This window comes from Alosa pseudoharengus, unplaced genomic scaffold (assembly GCF_046254945.1).
Source record: "Alosa pseudoharengus isolate Yale_2024_CS ecotype anadromous, Long Island Sound unplaced genomic scaffold, YU_APseudo_1.1 YU_APseudo_1.1_scf_13, whole genome shotgun sequence".
Classification (NCBI taxonomy): Eukaryota; Metazoa; Chordata; class Actinopteri; order Clupeiformes; family Clupeidae; genus Alosa; species Alosa pseudoharengus.
This window is the reverse complement of record NW_027468598.1, coordinates 7,694,845-7,717,526: the sequence shown is the minus strand read 5'-3', so window position 1 is coordinate 7,717,526 and position 22,682 is coordinate 7,694,845. Positions and strand designations below refer to the sequence as shown.

General features: G+C 39.9%; 2 long non-coding RNA genes across 2 annotated transcripts; one reads left to right on the top strand and one right to left on the bottom strand.

Annotated features, from left to right (window-relative positions):
* Positions 1-327: 327 nt before the first annotated feature.
* On the bottom strand, positions 328-8,342 carry LOC143121087 (uncharacterized). Its single transcript, XR_012986401.1, has 5 exons — positions 7,981-8,342; positions 6,753-6,833; positions 6,449-6,481; positions 4,038-4,311; positions 328-1,085 (listed from the first exon to the last, which is right to left on the bottom strand). It is a non-coding gene; the product is annotated as an uncharacterized LOC143121087 (long non-coding RNA).
* Positions 8,343-14,971: 6,629 nt separating this feature from the next.
* LOC143121086 (uncharacterized) lies at positions 14,972-15,585 on the top strand. The gene is made up of 3 exons (XR_012986400.1): positions 14,972-15,038; positions 15,284-15,359; positions 15,477-15,585. It is a non-coding gene; the product is annotated as an uncharacterized LOC143121086 (long non-coding RNA).
* The last annotated feature ends 7,097 nt before the right edge of the window (positions 15,586-22,682 follow it).

Sequence of the window (22,682 nt, the reverse complement as noted above, 5' to 3'; positions counted from 1 at the left end):
CTTGCCCCCAAAATGATAAAAATTCCCTGACTTTCCATGTCTGGAATAGACTTTCTAAAATTCCATGATATTCCAGAAATTCTATGACCCGTGGGAACCCTGTACAAAGCAAAAGTGCAATGTGATATACAAAGTATAGACAGATGGTGCATAGGCAGGACAAGAAATACTGTATAGTGTCGTGTAGACAGTAATATGCAGTTGGTTTACAAAAAGTGGTTTAGAGTAATATAAATTAGATATAAATATGGGCAGTGTATTAACAGAACATATGAGAAAAACAGAATAAATATGGATATTCAGTATGAACCATATAGACATATGTGCAGTGTGGTAACAGTACCATTGTAGTGCAGAAACAGTAACATTATAAGAGTAGTAAGAAGTGTATGTTCAGGATGGATAGCATGAAGAGAAGTAGAATATGGTTATGTATAATTGTAATTACAGTATGTGCATTTGTAAATAAATAACACTATGGGTGGAATAGGGTATTTGGGGGCTTAGTTGATTGGTTGTCACCGGGATACAGAGCTACAGTCCAGTCGGGTGACAGCCACAGAAAAGAAGCTTCCTCTGAACCTGCTGGTTCGGGTGCAGAGAGACCTGTAAATAATAATAATAATAATAATAATAATAAAGACAATAATATTTTTCAAGACCATAGAGAATGCTGTTGCAGTACTCCAGTCTTGAGGCGATGAGGGCATGGACGAGAATGATGCATTGTTGAGCCGTCTGGTTACAGTAACACAAGACCCATCCTGTCAGACTAGGCCAGAAGTCCCGTCACCGGAATGATGTAGAGGACTTTGAGACAGTCATGTGGCGCCTATGACCAATGGTCACAATACAGAGGACACCTGTCCAGTCAATGAGCAGTGCTTGACAAACATCATGTGTAGAAGACCCATTTTGCAAAACGATGTAGACACCCATCTATTCTCAGGAGCAGTCCTTCTATAACAGGCAGCAACAACTGCAGAAAAATCCCCGGGCTTTGCCTTGCTCCTTCCTGGCCTGTGCCTTGCTCCTTCCTGGCATGTCTTTCTGCTTTGGTGATGAGCCTGATAACAGCTGACAACCTGGAAATTAGAAATAGAGATAAAACAAGTGTACAAAGAAAGAAACTACAATCTCAGTGTTTCTCTTGACATGTTCAAACATACTGATGACTATAAAGTCCACTTATAAAATGCAGGTCTATGCCTTTAATATAGTGCGCAAAAGTATTTAAAGAGGGTGGACCAAGTCCTAGTATGGTTTAGGTGGTTGAATCAGCTGTCCCTTAATAGTGTACGCCAAATTGTATTAACTGAACAATTTGTTTCTCAATCTACAATATGGGCCTATGTATGCTTTATGATATGCCAGAGTAAGTAGGAAGGTGGGAAATGTCTTAATTAATATTAATTGACATCTAGAGGCTATGGGTTTTCACAAAATATGTGGTTTAGGTGGTCAATTCAGCTGTCCCTTAATACACTAGCACATGGCCCACCTTCCTGCAAACGTTGGAGGACATAAATGAATACATGGCACTATTTTGTATATTGGCAAATGAATGGGGCATATGATAGGTTTTGAGCTCCAACATAAAGGCAAAGCAGTTTCAGCCATGCAAACCATATATTTTCTTAAAGCTTGTCACTTATACATGTGAGTTAACATAATACATTAGCACATGGTCCACCTTCCTGCAAACGCCTTATGATGCACCAAAGTCAGTAGGAAGGTGGGACATGTCTTAATGTATATTAATTGACATCTAGAGGCTATAGGCTTTCAGAAAATATATGATTAAGGTGGTCAATTCAGCTGTCCCTTAATAGTATAGCCCGAGATGTATCCGCTGTATAATGCGTTTCTCGATCTACAATATGGGCCTATGTACACCTTATGATATGTCAAAGTCAGTAGGAAGGTGGGACATGTCTTAATATATATTAATTGACATCTAGAGGCTATAGGCTTTCAGAAAATATATGCTTTAGGTGGTCAACTAAGCTGTCCCTTAATAGTACAGCCCAAGATGTATCAGCTGTACAATGCATTTCTCGATCTACAATATGGGCCTATGTACGCCTTATGATGCACCAAAGTCAGTAGGAAGGTGAGACATGTCTTAATGTATATTAATTGACACCTAGAGGCTATTTGCTTTCAGAAAATATATGGTTTAGGTGGTCAATTCAGCTGTCCCTTAATGGTATAGCCCAAAATGTATCCGCTGTACAATGCGTTTCTCGATCTACATTATGGGCCTATGTACACCTTATGATGCACCAAAGTCAGTAGGAAGGTGGGACATGTCTTAATGTATATTAATAGACATCTAGAGGCTATAGGCTTTCAGAAAATATATGGTTTAGGTGGTCAATTCAGCTGTCGCTTAATAGTATAGCCCAAGATGTATCAGTTGTACAATCGGTTTCTTGATCTACAATATAGGCCTATGTACGCCTTATGATGCACCAAAGTCAGTAGGAAGGTGGGACATGTCTTAATGTATATTAATTGACATCTAGAGGCTATTTGCTTTCAGAAAATATATGGTTTAGGTGGTCAATTCAGCTGTTCCTTAACAGTATAGCCCAAGATGTATCAGCTGTACAATGCGTTTCTCGATCTACAATATGGGCCTATGTATGCCTTATGATGCACCAAAGTCAGTAGGAAGTTGGGGCATGTCTTAATGTATATTAATTGACATCTAGAGGCTATAGGCTTTCAGAAAATATATGGTTTAGGTGGTCAATTCAGCTGTCCCTTAACAGTATAGCCCAAGATGTATCAGCTGTACAATGCGTTTCTCGATCTACAATATGGGCCTATGTATGCCTTATGATGCACCAAAGTCAGTAGGAAGTTGGGGCATGTCTTAATGTATATTAATTGACATCTAGAGGATATAGGCTTTCAGAAAATATATGGTTTAGGTGGTCAATTCAGCTGTCCCTTAATAGTATAGCCCAAGATGTATCCGCTGTACAATGCGTTTCTCGATCTACAATATGGGCCTATGTACACCTTATGATATGTCAAAGTCAGTAGGAAGGTGGGACATGTCTTAATGTATATTAATTGACATCTAGAGGCTATAGGCTTTCAGAAAATATATGGTTTAGGTGGTCAATTCAGCTGTCCCTTAATAGTATAGCCCAAGATGTATCCGCTGTACAATGCGTTTCTCGATCTACAATATGGGCCTATGTACACCTTATGATATGTCAAAGTCAGTAGGAAGGTGGGACATGTCTTAATGTATATTAATTGACATCTAGAGGCTATAGGCTTTCAGAAAATATATGGTTTAGGTGGTCAATTCAGCTGTCCCTTAATAGTATAGCCCAAGATGTATCAGTTGTACAGTCAGTTTCTCGATCTACAATATGGGCCTATGTACACCTTATGATGCACCAAAGTCAGTAGGAAGGTGGGACATGTCTTAATGTATATTAATAGACATCTAGAGGCTATAGGCTTTCAGAAAATATATGGTTTAGGTGGTCAATTCAGCTGTCCCTTAATAGTATAGCCCAAGATGTATCAGTTGTACAGTCGGTTTCTCGATCTACAATATAGGCCTATGTACGCCTTATGATGCACCAAAGTCAGTAAGAAGGTGGAGCATGTCTTAATGTATATTAATTGACATCTAGAGGCTATAGGCTTTCAGAAAATATATGGTTTAGGTGGTCAATTCAGCTGTCCTTTAATGGTATAGCCCAAGATGTATCCGCTGTACAATGCGTTTCTCGATCTACAATATGGGCCTATGTACGCCTTATGATGCACCAAAGTCAGTAGGAAGGTGGGACATGTCTTAATGTATATTAATTGACTTCTAGAGGCTATTTGCTTTCAGAAAATATATGGTTTAGGTGGTCAATTCAGCTGTCCCTTAATAGTATAGCCCAAGATGTATCAGTTGTACAGTCGGTTTCTCGATCTACAATATGGGCCTATATTCAGCACAGCGACAACCATATCTAGCAAAATCACAGTAAAAGTAATGTAAAAGTGACGTAAAATACCTGCCAATTGTCCTCTGTATCCACCGCTGCAGTAGACCATGATGTGAGGATGCACTCCATAACACAGCTGTTAATGGAAGCAAGGACTGAGGTGTCAAGGCCATCATGCTTCAGCCTCTTCAGGAAGTAGACAAATGAGTAGCCAAACAAGGACAAACAAGGCCTTGCTTACATGCTGGCTGTCTTGTAGTTTGACACCACTCTCCTTTCTGTGAGTGTTCTGTTAGAGTCATATAATGAAGTGCAACCCATACATCAGGATAGGAGCAAGGATCTGTGAAAACATAAGTAGAGGGGAGAAAAAAAAGACATAAAAATATGTCGAGAAAACATTGCAGGACCATCCCTAAACAACACATCAGGACACCTTTCTTTCCTTTTTCATTTGATCACTACTGCAATTCATAGACATATGTTGTATACAGGTGAGACAAGGGTAAAACTGATGTGGGTATTTATTCTATTATAGAATAGGCTACTAAAATATAACTCCACAACTTCAAGTGTCAAGACTGTAGTTTTGGAGGAGTATTTGTAGTTCTTATGCAGGAAAATCAGTATAGGCTACTTTGGACATTAAAAGCTGCATGCACTACGTAGTACACACATGCGTATAATGCATTATTTTGGAGATAGAAATGTTGTTGTACTGCTTTGTTTTTCAGAAAAACGGTAGAAGCCTATAACAGAATTTTTTGTCACATGAATTACCCAGACCCAAAGAAACAAATAGCTTATTATGTGAAACTGACCTGCTTATAATTTAATGTCAAACACCATCTCAACTAATTGAAAAGCAGGATTGCATCACCATCGCACTCATTCCGATAATTTAACCATAACGTGGAGAGCATGCTACTTTTTTGTTGTGTTACCTGGTATTTCTCTTTGTCAGTGACAAAAAAAAACAAGATAGTTAACATGGCCAGCAATGTTGAGGGGAAAAAACTAGACAGTATTGCTACGACCTGTGAAAGGAGGGTGTTGAAGAAAGGTCATGCAATTAATAGAGATATGTCACATCCCATACACCAGGCATATGAGGTGTTGCCATCAGGGAAGTTCAGGCTACCTTCTTTCCAAACAAATTGAGCCAGTAGGTAATTCATTCCAACTAGCATTACATTGTTGAACAAGACGTTACCTGCAGGACCATGCACTTTTTTTCCAGCTGGACTATCACAGTATGCACAACTGCACTTTATCATTCTATACATGTGTAGTGGAGTCTATGCCTTCTGTCCTGGGGCCGTATTCACAAAGCCTTTTATCTTACCACTAGGAGTACTCCTAAATCGCACTAAAAGATTTTAGCTAGGAGTTTTCTCTTAAAAATTATTCACAAAGCCTTTCAGACCTACTCTTAGTAAGGAAAAATGGCAACTCCTAAACTAAGAGTGAGTCTTCGTTGCTATGGATGACGTCATTACTCATGCACGAGCTTGACTGAAGTGACCACCTTGATTGGCTGATGATTGTAACGCGGGAATGATTCCAAACACCTCCCTTACGATGATGAGTGACAGGTGACAGGTCTGAGAATGCGTGCACTACACAAGTAGCTCGAAGGACGGAAGATGATGAATAATTGAATAAAAAGGCCTAGCCTAAATGAATAAAGAGTAAGGCAAAACAAATAGCCTACAGTAGTAGCCTAATGAAACATACGGACTGATGCAGTATCTTTTGCAACATTATTGAATGTCACATATGCCTACGTTTGCAAAGAAGAGACCATTTTAATTTGATTCACAATGAAACGTTACATTTAATTTACATGTTAACAATGAGTAGTTTTGGTTGTTGTTGGTGGCGTTATTGCATCCCTTTTATGAATGCAAAATTGTTCCCTCGCGATTGGAAGCTCCTGTTGCCGCATAGGCGACGCATTTCAAAACATCGCAACGTGAAATGCCACAAAAAGCTGTTTGTGAATAGGTCTTAGTGAGTTAGGAGTCCTCTCGACTACTTTTAAGCTGTCCCAGACTTAGGTGCTACTTTTAGGTCTAAAATGCTTTGTGAATTACTTTTAGTGAAAAAAATTAGGAGTCCTAAAGTTAGGAGTGACACGCCCATTATTTTTAGGAGTTGCTCCTAAATTCGCCACTTAGGAGCTACTTTTAGCCTTAAAATTCTTTGTGAATACGGCCCCAGATGTTGTGTATGTGTGGGGGTGTGGTAGGGTGGGGGCGGTTGGGGTGAGGGAAATTCTGGTCTATATTCCGTCTTGTATTCAGTCTTGTCTAACTGTCTACTGTATGGCGCAGAACAATTTTCCGAAAGGACAAATAATAAATCTATCTATCTATCTATCTATCTATCTATTATTTTAGAAGATTTTGGTTTGACTTTGGTTTGAACACCTTTCTACGAAAATCAAGCTTGGGATAAAGTAATTATACACTACTCACCCTGGGGCTCATATAGGGTTTTTCCTCTAGACCCTGCAAGTGGCAATAAAGACAATTTAGACCACCATGGCGTAAAGTATATAAGCATGCTTAAAATGCAACAAGTACAAAAAAATCATATACAGACACAAACACAACCATCCACACTCATCCCTCTCCTCTCAAGGGACATATGTATCTCTTTGCATTCAACGTAGTTTTCAACAACAACAATAACAAACAGCAACAAAGCTTTTCTACATATGGGTGTAGAATTTTTGATAACATATGGCTCCTTTTATCCTTAAGAATGTCTAATACATACCGACTGGCTCATCAAAACAGGAAAGGCTATCCAGACCAAGTCCATGTAGATCCTTCACAGTTGAAAATGAAGAGGCCTTATCTGAAAAAGATCAATAGAAACCTTACTCTAAATACCCATCCAAGAACAATTACTATGTGTTCTCCTTTTCTTCAGTAGCAAATACACTGCCCATGAATCAGAAATATATTGGTGTCCCAATATAATGTTTACTCATAACAGCTGGCAATAGTGATTGCATGCAGATAAGTAACCGTGCAGCAAGATTGTGTCAGCTTAATGTTACAGTTTGTGGCATGGGACAGTTAGGAAACAGTAGGTGAGTGGCGTGGGTCAGCATAGGAGACGGTAGACGAATGGTGCTGGACAGTAGGCAAGAGGCAAAATATAGTAGGCGAGTGGCGCAGGACAGTAAAGGAGACAGTAGGAGAGTGGCATGGAACAATAGGAAACAGACACGTCACCAACAACAGTGCGAGTGGCCTACTGTAATTACTGCTATTATCATTATTACTGTATGTATTACTATCAATTTGTTTTGTTATAGGCTAGACACACATTCCATATTCACTGTATAGGCTATTTCTGTCTCTGTACACATGTCATCTGGAAAACTTGCCTATTTATCTAACTACACTTCTGGTTGGATGTCAACTGCATTTCATTGGCTCTGTACCTGTAGCCTACTCTTTTAAATTACAATAAAGTTGAATCTAATCTAAATCTAGCCTAATCTAATATCTATATTAGTATCTAATATAATACTACACACATTGCAATTCTCTATTGAATTAAACCCCTCTCTTAATCAGGTTAAAGAAATACAATATTATATTATAATATAAGTGAATATCTAACATCTGGAGAACTGCTGTATCAGAATACAATTGTTTTATACCTGATATGTGGCCTATAACAATGCGCGTTTTCCCAACGAAATCTATTCACGTTCATCATGATTATCGATTATACATGCCTGGCTGATAGGCCCAGCTGTTAGCTGTAGCCCACACTAACAATATTACGCTAATTTACACAGACAACAGCTGTTTTACAGATTAATGTAACATTACATCATGCACGTTAGCTAAATTATAAGTTGTGCAAGCCTACTCTGAATTCACAGTATTGCCCATGCATAGGCTACTATTTCATGTTAAATCAACTTTAAAATGTTTTGCTCAATTGCTAGCAAAATAATCATGCTAGCGGCAGTAGCAAGGCTCACCTCATTTCCCATTTGGATTCTTCTTTTTTCTCCGTCCCTGCTCGGTTATTGTTTCTGGATTCTGGGGTTCAGGCTTCTCAAACTGCTAGCCAGAAGGTGGCTCCTTCTAATCCACAACTCAAAACAGGCTTAAGAGTGTGAAACTGCACGTCAAAAGCATCAAATAACATTCTCCCCATTTTGTGAGGTCAGGCTTTTTTGACAGATGACGTGGTTCTGTTGGCTCGTTGAAAGCGAAATACAACGTGATAGTAACACGATAATTACGTTTTGCTCAACACGTTTTTTAACAAGGAAACGTGTTACACAACACGTCCCAATAGATTAATTAACGTGACAGTGACACGTTCAGACGTGAGACTGGGTTGGCCTAACCCATAGATATGTGTATATATCTATGGGCCTAACCTAGGCTACGTGTTTGTCAAATAATTTCATCCTAAGCTAGGCCTATTTGACAGACTTTTCCAAAATTGATGTTAAAAACGGCTACATTCACATATTAACGTTGCCTTTGTTCTGATAAGACTTACCAGTTAATGTTTCCAGATGCGAAGTTTGTTGTGGTGTCCCTTCTGCCACAAATTACCTCAGTGACTCTTCAGACCAGAGTGGAAAAATATCGGACCAGCATCATCCAGCACACACATGTGACAGTTAAATTTCGCGCCAATCAAAGAGTGATCACACCATGGATCACACACGTAACATGTGATTTAGAGAAGAGAGTGGCGCGTGGGCCTGTGGTGACGTCATTTGTCCAGCTGAAGGGCATGAGTGGAAATCATGGGCGCGCTCAAATTAAATTAGGCTATTAGGAACAAAGTCCTTTTAGGCAGAAATGCGCGTACATAATGCTTCACAACACCAATCTTGCAGCGGCGAGATCACAACACATGATTGGCACGATATCTTCACAGCACCACATTATTGGCTCAATGTATTCACAATACAGCACATGATTGGCTCAATGTAGGCTATTCACATGTCGACTTTTGCCGCGGAAGGGGTGTGATATGTGTGCCATATTGCGTTACAAACTAACACCATATGCATTTCTATTAGTACAAACTAACACCATGCATTTCTATTAGTTTCTATTCCAGAAAGTCTCTGGGATAGCTGTGCCACAGACACACACACACTTTTTTTTCTACATTTCTACATGGCCTAGGTTATCAAGTTTAGCCTATATCATTCACAGGCATAGTAATGTTAAACTGAAATGTACTTTTGCTTGTGTTCTATTTTAGATGCACTGACTCAACGACTGAGTACGGCAAATAATTATGAATTCGCACAAGCTGTGCAGAAGTGGCTGCGCTACGCCCCAGACCGAGCTGGAGGAGCTGGACGACCGACGCAGAGTTAGCGTTAAAAGAAAAAAAAAGAAACAATACAATAAAAACTATTGTTTATTTTTAAAAAATGCGTGGGGTGTCATAATTGTGCTAGTCTAGGCTAAAGCCTTGAGATCTGCTATAGTTTCTCTGTTCTATATTTTGCTAGCCCATATCCTGGCTGTCGATAAAGCAGGATTAAAATAGCCTAATAATATTTGTAATATATTAATTTAGACCTTCAGATTAAACCTATACTAAAATAGCCTACCATTGAAGTTTCGTTGATATGCTGGGATTTCAACATTGTTTCAATATCCATTGTAATCGAAATACCATTGAAATCCTGTTGATCTCTAGGTATGATTTCAACGTTGCTTCAATGATAATAGAGGGTGCAACATGATGAAGAATCAACATCAGAGTTCGACGTTGATTCAATGACTTTATCGTTGACAGCAGGATGTTGATTTAACATCGTTTCAATTACTATTTGCTATCTGGGCCAGATCTGCCTAATTAACTGTCACGCATGCCCTACGCCCAAAACGTACCATAAAACATCACTGATAGGCTATTTGCCGTTTGATTTCTATCTAATTTCGGGACATTCAAAAATAGACTATTTACAGTGTAAAGACTACCTTTTTCAGGTAGCCTACTTACCTAATTATTTTGGTTATGGTTCAATTTCAATGATATCTTTGAGATTTTATAGTCTGTAGGTCTAGCCTACTTTTTATGTATGCATGAGATCTGTTGGAGGAATAAAGTCCACATTTTAAATTATATACTTTCCCCTTGTCCCCAATGCTGACTGCCAAAACGAATTCGGTTCAGCTGGAGTTGCCACATAACAACAATACAAAGTTAAATTTAACAGTAGCCTAAACAATTAAAACATTTGGAGTATGCCTACATTAAGAAGAATAGCAATAATAAACAACAATTCAATCAATAGCCTAATGAAAATAACTAAATACTATATGCTACAAACCATAACACATAAGAAAGGCTTATTAAACTTGTTAAAGTTGAGCATCTATAATGTCATACTATTTTAACATTACAAGCTTCCTTGTGGGCGAACGTAACAATGGATCAATCATGTTGTAGCCTAACTTGTCTATAAAACGTGGGTGACTGATAAACCAATGTTGATTTAATTAAGAAACAAGGCTTCAAATGAAATTGACGTCAACCAATAATGTTAATAGTCAGACTAGTAGTCTGATAGCCCACTTGCCTACTGTTTTGACACTTCTACAAAATCAGTTTGGTAGTCATTTTAATGTAACTAAAATATGCAGGCCTAATAATTTCCACGATTTCTTATGCTTTGCCTCTCGATAAGCGCATGCGCACACACAGCATAGCTTCTACCCATCCCCCACCAAATGACTTTTCAACGAACTCCTTGCCACTGGTGCAGAGCCATAGAGAGAAAGAGTTGCGACACTCCCATTGGACTCCGTTGTACGCTTTTTGCCGCCTACTTCCTGGGTATGCAGCCTCACGTAGTTCCAAAAAGCCATTCTATGGCGTTGGACATCATTCACTTCCATTGCTGACTGTCGAGTAACTTCTGAGGTAAGTTGATTAAATAGCTACCTGTTTTGAATTGTCAAGTGTCTATATTTTAGCATAGGCCCTTTATGATGCATATACTGATCTTTTGTTGTATGTACACAACGTAATTATATATATTTTTTTTTATCTTGGTAGACGACCGATTGCCTGCTAGTTTGTTAGCTTGACTTGCCTTCTGTGAAGGTAACGTTATATCCAGGGGTAAATTGATTAAATAGCTACCTCTTTTGAACTGTCAACTGTTTATATTTTATCAGAGGCCCTTTATGATGCATATACTGATCTTTATTTGTATGTACACAGCGTAATTATATATATGTTTTATCTTGGTAGACCACTGATTGCCTGCTAGTTTGTTAGCTTGACTTCGCCCTCTGTAAAGGTAACGTTAACGTTATATCCAGGCGTAAATTCATTAAATAGCTACCTCTTTTGAATTGTCAACTCTGTATATTATATAAATAGGCCCTTTATGGTGCATATGCTTATATTTATTTGTATGTGCACAGTGCAATTTATATATATTTTCTTAACTTGGTAGACAACCGATTTTCAGTCATTGCCTGCTACTTAGTTATCTCGATTTTGCGAGCTGTGAAGAAGGTATCGCTACACCAAAAATTACGAAGTTCAGTAGTGAATCTCTGACATATTTTATTTAGTAAATTATTGATGTTAGATTACTAGGATCATTAAGGTTGATTAAGGACGGTTTTTTTTAGGTTGTATCTGCTGAACCTGGCGGTGTTAGCTAGTCAGCTGAGTACTGTGTATCTGATGCTAGTAGAAATAAGGTTTGTTTAATTACACCCTTGAAAGGGCTGTTGGATTGCATGTAGGAATACAAATTATTTTACACAAAAAATTATCATAAGCCATAATGAGCTTTAAAATGTTTATTACTCAGACAGTAGTGTGACTAATTTGTTTCCCAAACACTGCTGCTGCAGGCGGCTGCTGCTGGAGCGATGTCTGCTTGAGCTGGCTGGTGTTGGCGAAGGATGGTGATGGCGGCTGCTGCTGGTAATGGTGGCGGCTGCAGGTAATGGTGGCTGTTGCTGCAGGTGGCGGCTGCTGCTGGTAGCTGCTACTGCTGGTGGCGGATGCTGGTGGCGGCGGCTGCTGCTGGTGGTGGCTGCTGCTGGCGGCTGCTGCTGCTGGTGCCGGTTGCTGGTAATGGTGGCTGGTGGTGTCTGCAGGTAGTGGCTGCTGGTGGCGACTGCTGACGGTGTGCCGGGAATGGAGAGGCCGAATACATCCAAGGATCCTCCCTCCCTCTCTCTCCTCAACCACTTTTGAATTTGCTCAGGGCTATTATAAGTGTGGTAAAGTATAGTATATTTGCGACGTTATAATATGTTGTGAATGGTTTGCCCTATATATAGTGTTACCTGCTGTGTCCATTGTTGAATCTATTGTCGCCCTATTTCGCTTCATCTGCTTTTTAGTGTCCAGGACACAGATGAAGAGGATGTTAGTATGCGTTGTCGAGAGGAACTGTCCTACAGTGACTGGCCATAGTGCATAGTGGAACTCCACAGGTGTGAGTCTGATGTATGCAAGAGAAAGTATTTTCTAGGCAGTCCTGAGTGAACTGGCTTGTTAGAATATATTTGTGCCCCTGTCTCAACAGATCTTGCTGGACCACCAGTATCGTTGTTGTGGCCACTGTACGTAGTTTTGTTGATATTATTCATGCTTGTTCCTTGTTCATGCTTGTTCCCATTTTTTTTGGTTCCACACTGTTCATTTTTATCTTATGCCAGGTACCTTTATTATGAATGTTGTCCTTCCTTTCAGCCCTGATGCACTCTGAAGCCTGATGTATGTGGAGGATTTTTTTTAATGTATTAATCACTTATAATATTCCTCCCTGTTCCTTCACTTTGTTCTTGTTTTTCCAGTTAGATACACACATTTACACACACACACACATCTTGTTGTCTCACTCAGTATTTTTTATTAAACAATATTTGATTCATTCATCCAAGCTTAATGAGTTGTTATTCTTTAATATATTTGATTCTTTGTGCATGGCTTAGTATTAAAATTATCATGGTTGTGTGGTCAACTCCTGCCTCATCAGAAGAAGTGGGTGTAAATGCTGAATGGACTGTTCTTTCTCAAAAAAGCAAAAAGGTACAACGGAGTCCAATGGGAGTGTCACCTGTCACTCTATCACTCTGCAGCTAACCTTACTCTTACTCTGTGCATTAACCCAGAGCGAAAAATCTTAATAGCTCTGCACTTACCTATAGACCCAAACATATAAGCATAATGCTTTTGATAATATGTGAATGGCTTAATCTTAAAATTATATTCTTAGTCTTAACATGATCATGTTTCACGTTGTGGTCTGGGGGTGACCACTTATCAGAAGTGAGCTAGCTGCTAGGCGAATGCTGAATGGACCACGGCAGACCTAACGCTACCACGAAGGTAAGCTAATGGCTGAATCGGAATTTATAAGCAAAATCACGGTAATCAATAATACAGCCCAGTTGCGATAAAATGAAAATCATGAGACATCTGTCATCACATGAATGATATGGAAAAGAAAACTTAAGTTAGAGCCGTTCTAGCCTGTACTTCTGTCCATGCGAACATGAACATAAGCTTTTCCCTCCAAAAATGTAAAACGTATCTAAGTAATATACAGCTTTTTCGTTGTCACCCTGCCTCTCAAAATGCAAAACTGACATTAACAAATATGTAATCATGCAATAACAGCTGAAAAAGTAGTAGGGTGTATGTTTATATATATATATTTACCGTTAAATAACGCAATCGCTGCTGTCTGTCCCATAGAAGAACATGACAGCCAGCGTATGTTTTGGAACTATAGCGGTTTACACGAACCACGTGACTGCACTGGCGGTGACATCAAAGAGTGTCGCAACTCTTTCTCTCTATGGCTCTGCACTGGTGGTGACTTCAACCGTCACTTTTCTGTCATGGATCTGACTGCAAGCTGTACAAACTCTGCCGTCATCATATCCAAGGTAAGAACTACAGTACTTTTGTATGTCAATTGAAAACTGGAATTAATTAGGAAAATACTGTTTTTAGCATTAATGTTAACCAAAACCGTTTGTTAACCGTCATGTTAGAATCAGCTAACGTTAACGTTTGCTAGCGAGCTAACATCGCTAACGTTAGCTGCTAGCTGTTAATGTTAACTTTTCCAATAACTAACTTTACCATTGTATGGAATATCTGGAATGGTAGTAATATCATATTCAACAATAAGTCTGTCTGAGATTTCGTTATGGATGTAAAGTTTTAGTTTGAATGAAATGGCCAAGGCTATCAGGCACGAGTAGGTTAGCTAACCTAGCTATAACTTCTAGCTACATTTATAGTGGCTGCTAATGACTATGCAGGCTAACGTGAACAGGGGGTTGACGTAGCTACCTCAATATGATGCCGACAAGTGAAGGGATCTTTAGTTTGTGAAGGGTAACCTATAGCAGCTAGTGTTATATTAAGCCATCCTTACACCAGAAGACTTGACCAGATTTGGGTAAGATTATTGAAAGATTGTAGTCTTTTGAGTAAAGCTTGAAAGCCAAATCTTGTCAAAGGTTTCTGATGTATGGGTAGCATTAGGCAAAATGTTCTTCATTTCATAGCCCTTATTTGGTTGTACCTGACTTGTGCCAAGGCATGTGTTCATTTAAGATGCATGTGAGGGCATTAGTGCTTCAGTGATAGTCTTTTCATGTTATGTGTAAGTTTATTTTGCCATTTATTAATCTTAATTTCCCTCTGTTCTCTGTTTGCAGGCAGTGAGTTGTGAGGACTGCTTCCCTGAGAACACTGAGTGCATTCTGGAATATTCCAAATGTGTGCCACTTCCATACAAAAGAGGTTTCAATCCCGCAAGAGTTCACTCACCAGGTAGAGACAGACAGACACACACGTAGAATAGCAAATTACATTATAATGTGTTTACATGTATTTGTGTCTGTTGCTGTGTTTAGTTTATCCCCTTTTTTTCATGTATCTGTTTGTTGTTATGACTGTAGTGGGCTCCATCAACAGACCAGGGCAAAGTCGGTCTGTCCTGCTACTACTACATGCTACTTGACTATGTCTGGAAGCCATGGCTGCTGCCCTCAACATGCTGTAAGTGTTTGTGTGTTTTGAATGAGGGCTATGTCACTGTGCACACTCTAATTTGTTTGACAAATGTGCAATGTAATGCATTAATACAGAAACTAATCATCATTATTGTAGCTTTTAATAATAGTCTTGAATTTTGAAGTTTAGCCATGTTTACCATTATGTTGGTGGTAATGTAAATAATGTGATGAATAAATGCCAAACTGAGCATAATCATAATTGAGTTAAATCTTATTTTCTATTTACAGAAACTGAAACCCTCACAAATAAACTGATATCAAGAATTAACATTGATGGTGATGGTGGCAAGGGTGCCTTCATAAGGTAATTATCATTTTTGTTTTAACACCTGATTGACTTACCAACTTATTTTTTAATGTTTGATTTTTATCTTAATCAACAATAACATAATGTATAGCAATTGCTGTTTTATTTTTTTAGGTGCCATCCAGCAAGTCCCAGCCTGGAGCCAGAGGCTGGCACTGCACGTCAGATGGGGGAGGATCTATGTTAGGCATCAGAAAGGTGGTTTAAGCAAGAAGGCAAGAGCTTCTGCACAGTGTTGCAATTAGGTATGATACTTTTGGAAATTGATCTTAATGCCTTAATTAAAAAAATGAGGAAAAATCCAACCTTTAAGGACAACAATTTTCTTTGTGAATGAATAATGTATTGTAAATAAATAAGTGTTCCTTAAAGGTTGGATTTTTCCTCATTTTTTAAAATTAAGGCATTAAGATCAGATGATTTTTAAATGTATGTGTATGCTAAGGTTATGTAAACTTATGAGCACAACTGTAATACATATCTCCATTACTTCTAACTATTGCACCTGACGTCTAGGCTGCTATTGTGGGTTTGCTTTTATTTGTCACACAAGCTGAGTTAATTATATTCATGGACAGGGTCAATTGTAACATATACTTTCTTTCTCTTTTTACAGACACCTCACTTTTACTGCCAAAAGGACCATCAGAGCACCTCTCCCTACCATCTACTGTATACCAGAAGAGTACGGACAAGGGCCCAAAATGTTTTAAAGGACATTTCACACCCAGACCATGGACTGTTTAAACCACTGTAGTCAAGCAGAAGTCTCTGTTCTCACTTGAGGCAGGTCATTGAGAGGGGGCGAGTGTCACTGCGTAAGCCCCCTACTGCAGGCGAGAAAGCCATGTTGATTTGAATATTGATTGATAAATACAATAAAGGCCATGTAACAAATTTTATTGCCTGTCTTATATGAATTTTCATGGTAAAGTAAAATAAGTCATTGGGATTTAGCAGGTGTAATTCAAAGTAAATAATGTAATTAAGTGTATGTAAAATTAATATGAAATATTATTTAAGTTAAAGTTGCACAATAAGCTCAGTGTTGTTTATGTAGGACTATCTCACGTTTAAAAAAATTACATAAATCACCATACATAAATCACAGGATTAATTTAAAAAATAAAGGCATAAAGCCTATGGAAAAGCAAATAAAGGCATACACATAAATGCCTGCGAAATTAGCTGTGCCTGGCAGTATATGGGCAGTATATGCGTAGATGTTTGACATCAGGGGATATATGGGAACAAGAACAAGAGGTGTCCGGGGTCATACAAGTAGCTAATACTTGAAACATGGATCATATCAGGTGAGAATATGAAGTCTGGATATCTTGCATGTCGTCGCAGTCCCATTCAGGACTTTTGATATGCTCCTGATATGGCAATAGGCACTAAAATATCAGGAGCATATCAACCAATATATTTCCTGATATTACACATATCAGGAAATATATCACTATGAATATTCCCTGATTCAGATTCCCTTTTCACCCAGTGGGAACGAGAGAGAATGCAAAAAGAGGCCCATGAAGATTCAGATGAAGAAGAAACACATGTCATGGCACCAATAATAATAAAAGAGAAAAAATCATACTACCAGCCGTGGACTCACTCGGACGTGAGTGGTCTCTTGGCAAGGCTCCCAGTGTTACACGAGGGAGGAGGTAGATGGATTTCAACGATAGAAAACCAGACACAAGGACGAACCTTGGCAGTAGGGGACATAAAATATGTGCTCAGTTTGTTACTGGGAAAATCTGAGACGGAAACGGTGTAAGAAAGGGAAAAATCTGATGGCAGACAGCAGCCTGGACGCAAAGGACTTTGATAGCTATCGACCCCGAATATGGAAGGCCTTGAGGGCGGCCTACCCAAACCAGTACAGCCCCACGGCCGTCTACGTAGAGAAGCTTATAGATGATGACAATCCGGCAGCCTTTGTGGAGAGGGTGGCCCAAGACTGGACAGTCAGGATGGAACAGGGACCAGAGGCATCATATGCATCCACAATACAATTCAGACAGGCCGTTATGGACACCCTGCCGAGACCAGTATAGGCACAGTTAGAAAATGACTGGCGCCTGGGTTGCATGACTAAAGATGATTTCAGACTAGCAGTGGCACACTACGTAACACTCCACAGGCAAGGAGAACATAAAAAGGAACAACAAGAAAAGGAGGTCTTGCAAAAACTCACTCAAATGCAGTTCCAAGAGACAAAAAGCGCAAAAAAAGGCCGCTACCCAAGCCCCAATGATGCTGGCCGCAGACCCGGTGCTAGGGGGCCAGGCTCTTGCCCCACAGCAACAATCAACACAAATGGTACAGCAGCCTGTGGCAACACCAGTGGTACAGCAGCTGTGGCAACACCAATGGTACAGCAGCCTGTGACGGAACCAGTGATACAGCAACAGGGGATGATACAGCCACAACAAATGCCACCAGTGACACTTCAACCAGTGATGTATGGGCCTATACAACAACAGAGACAACAATGGTACCCACAGAACAAAAGCCGAGGTGGGCCCCGCCAAGGGGGATTTGGGCCAGGAAGAGGACAACAACGTACTCAACAAAATCAAGGACCAGGGGGCTTCCAATGTTAGGTGTGCGGAGGAATAGAACACATTTCCAGGGACTGTCCGACTCGGCCTAGTGGCCAAGGGGGACCAGTACCCCAAGCACAAGGACAGATGCCACAGGGAGGTCAAACACCTCAATATGGAGGAGCCCCGTCACAAGGCCAAGCCCGGTTTGGAAACCAGGCGACTCACTATGGGGGAGGTCCGCCACAGGGGCAGACTCAGTCTATTGGGGAGCCTTCTATTGACAGGGCCCGGAAAACCCAGGGGAGGGCAGTTCCCCGCCCTAACGAGGGGAGCTGACACAGACTCCTGCTCCTCCTTAAAGATAACGAGTAGGCAACCTCCTGCTCCTTCTTTTAGGTTGTGGGTGATCATCTGTGGTAGACGTGTTACACACATCTACCACAAACTTGTGTGTAGCTGCCTCTGAAGTGTCTGATGTGTACATCTGATGAATGATGTGGCCCCAAGTGGTTGGCTGAATATGGTGCACACTCTGGGTGCCTATGACAGAGTAAAGAGGTTAAATTACTTTAACTTTAGTTTAATTACTTTACTACAGGAATAGAAAAGTATGTGGGAAAGCGCAAAGAATTTGGTTTGGTTTTGTAAAATAATTAAATTACATTTAGTAACACTGCAAAATTGCTTTCTCATCATAGACGTTTATAATTATACAACATGCTCTCAAAATACTCACCTAAAAGTGGTGCCACCTTTCCCCACAGACTCTCGAGCTGATGTTGTTGAGTGAACAAATGGATGTCTGTTTCTACCACTAGTTTTACATTAATATTAGAGCAATATTGTGCAGCTGTTGTGGCAAAGGACTGTGCATTGTTCACAATGACCTTTCGGCTTAACACAGCATAATTCTAATACAGAACAGCCCACAATGATACAAAAAGATTTCAATAAAGTCTTACCTTAAGGTTTGGAAAGATAGTTCTAAAAGTCGTGGACATGAAGGTCCAGATGAATTTGTTTTTAAACTGTGATGCTCAGATTCCAAAAATAATTCTGTGATGCTCAGATTCCAAAAATAATTCTGTGGAAATGCATGGATTACAGTTTCTTCCAGTAGCAGCAACTGGAATCCATGCATTTCCACGGAATTATTTTTGGAATCTGATCCCTTATCATACCTGTTCATTCTTACTCGTCGCTCGACTTATCGTGACTAAATTCAAGATGGCTGCAAACGCTAAACTTCGAGAAGATACTGTCTGTATATATCGTCTTGTAAGTAAACTACCAGTGCTTTTTCAAAGTTCTCAATGTCTCGTTTTAAATGTCAGGGCCCTTGGAAGTCTGCCAATGAAGTGTGGAGATACATTGAGCCTCGTAAATGGTGTAAAACAGTGATTTATTTGCATGGCTATGCCGATGCCGAGGCACAACCATTGACCGCCTTGTTGGTAGCATCGGCTAACTAGCGCCAGATTTCGGAGTGCAGGGGACAAGCCGAGATGGGCTATGAGACATACGTTCACACTCGGTATCATGTTTCAAAACACTTTAGGTCAAAATCACACCGGAATTCTCCTTTAAGGAGAATTCCCTATGTCCCTATGAATTACTCATGCAATAGGCATTTATGTTGTTATCTTACGTCCATTAGGCCCATATCTTATCTGAGTAATAATTCAACATATTATTAATTTTTTAAAGTTGGCCTTTAATTCATATTATTACATTAATCAGAGAAAGTGCAAAGAATAGCCGCTAGTCAGCCTAGCTGTTACTATCAAGGTCTACTTGATATGACATATTAATATTTAAATAGATTTCAATTCGATTTCACAAATGGTTATTGTCATGATTGCTGTTTTTAATGTCATCTTACTGTTTTATCCATGTCACATTTGTGGTAGGCGTTCAGCTTTAAGATCTTCGACCAGACCTGTCAAAATACCTCAGCTTGATAGACATGTAGCGCGAGCAAATTAGGGCGCATGTTTCCAAACCAATCGGGTTCCTCGCGCACTTTGGGGATGTCTCTACTAGGAAGTGAAGACTGTGGGCTGACATATGTAGGCGATCGCTGGAGGGATTATTATCATGTTTTGTTCTGCTAACGCTAACCTGTGATTGTGATGAGCCTAATTCTCTCTGAAATGTCAATTTGAAACACTAAGGGGAAATATGTTGAAACTATGCCGCCAGAGCACACCTTTATCGGCTTGCAGTAGCCTAGTCTAAAATAAAGCATCTCCTGTAAATTCATATTTTGTAACGTCCGTAACGTCACGTCCATAACACACCATTAACGTTTTTGAAGTGAGAAAGGGGCAATTTGTTAATCACACTTTATATTGATATAAATCAGCATTGCACAGAAACTTTGGACATTGTCGCATCAACACCATGTGTGTAGCATAAACTTTTCCTATAATAGTGGGGGGCCTTAAGCACATTTTCGCGCAAATTCATCTAAAAGCGCCAAATTTGGCACAGATGTAGCTCAGGTCATACTGAAATGATTTAGCTAGGGCGCCGGAGTCAGCGACCCTTGGGGCCAAGATGGTGGCCAAATCCAATATGGCCGCTGCGGGAAAAGGGTTCCGGCTATAACTTTTGAACTACATGGGTTACAAATACAAACTTGATATATTTTTCAGCTTAATTGATCATGGGGAATACATAGGAATGTTAATATTTATGACCCGGTGCATCTGGACCCCTTATTCCTCCAATTCTAATATGGCCGCTGTCCAAAAAAGTAGTTTTGGCTGTAGTATGGGGCCTTACACCCCATTGTTTGTGCAAATTAATCTACAAGCACAAAATTTGGCACGGATGCAGCTGTGGGCATAATGAAATGATTTAGCCAGGCCGCCCGAGCCAATGGTCCCTGAGACCAACATGGCAGCCAAATCCAAAATGGTTGTCGCCTGAAAGGGATTCGGCTATAGCTTTGGAGCCAGATGAGATACAAATACAAACTTGATGTCTATTTTACCTTTTTTAATGATGGGAAACCCATAGGAATACTTACATTTATGATTGGGTATATCAGGACCCCCCAAATTCCCTAAATTCAATATGGCTGCTGTCCGAAAAAGGGTTTTGGCTTCAAATTTTGAACCAAATGCGCTACAAATGAGGATGTTGTGTCTATTTTTAGTTTATTGACCACAGGAAGTCCATTGGCATATTTATATGTATGCTTGTGTAAGTCTGGAACCTTTATTCTTTTCAAGACTTTGGTTGAAAATCTTTTTTTACCACAACTTTGAAGGTTATTCTCAATGTGGATTAATTTCCTTATAAAAGTGAAATGCTTTCAGTGTACCACAGGTGAATACATTTCAAAATGTAATCATATAAGAAAGAATAAGACACAATTATTATTGCAAGGCAATATTTATAGTATGTCAAATTGTTAAAAGAATAATATAGTCAATTTGTCCAAAACTCTTCAAAGGTTTGCTTAGCATATCAAAAAACAGCAATAACATAAAAACAACAACAGTGAATTCTCATGGTCTCTCTCATGAATTTTTGCCTGGAGAAGACCCAGCAGGGTCGAAACGTTGCCTGTTGTGCATTAAACATGGGAGTCAAAAGCAGTGTTGCGGACATTATATTTTTTCAATTGAGTAAGTTTTAATTTGTCCTGCACCTGCCAGAAGGTGGGATGTGCACACAATAACTGTTTGCTCTCTCATGAATTCTCATTCTTATGGTCTCTCTCACAATTGTAGTCATAAGAACAAAACACTTATAGAAAAAAGTACACCTGGTTAGGAAGGAAGTTGGTAGGAAAGGAAGTAGTTGGCTAAACACTGTTGTTGGTCATCTTCTGAGACCACAGGTGACCACTACATGGACCCATTACAATTTGCATACCGTTCAGAGGTGGGTGTGGAGGATGCCTTAATCTACCTGCTACCTGATAGAACACACTCTCACATGGACAGGGGCTGGCAGTATTGTGAGGATCATGTTCTTTGATTTTTACAACATACAGCCTATGCTGCTACGTGACAACCTTTTGAAGGATGCAAGTAGACACCTCCACAACTTCATGGATTACTGATTACCTGACTGACAGACCACAGGTTGTGAGAATGAAAGGGGGTGTGTCTGAACAGATAGTCAGTCGCATAGGAGCACCACAAGGGACTGTGCTGTCTCCTTTTCTCTTCACACTGTACACCTCAGACTTCCAGTACAACTCTGAGTCATGTCACCTGCAGAAGTTCTCAGACAGTTCACAGACTGCAGTTGTGGGGTGTGTCAGTGATGGTGAGGAGACGGAGTACAGGCAACTGGTGGACAACTTTGTGACATGGTGCAGAAACAACCACCTTGTCTTGAATGTGGCTAAGACAAGGGAAATGGTGGTGGACTTTCGTAGGGCCAGGCCTGAGCTAAATACCATTTCAATACTGGGTGAGGAAGTTGTTGAGAACTACAAATATGTGAGGGTTCTTATAGACAATAAACTGGATTGGAGGTACACTGAGGCTGTATACATACCCTGGAATGGAATTGTCTCTGCGAGACACTCTGGCAAAGAGCAATGATGCACGTTACTTTTACCCCAACATTCCGGGGAACCAGCTAAACGGATGAAGACAGCTCTGCAACGTTGGTGGACAGTACACATTGGTCGTATTGTTATCCGATTGCGTCGAAGTCCGAAATCATTCAGAGTAAACATGGTCTAGTTTTATCCAATTGCGTGCAGTGAGATTTTTAAATGCATGCTTGTTGCCGCCCC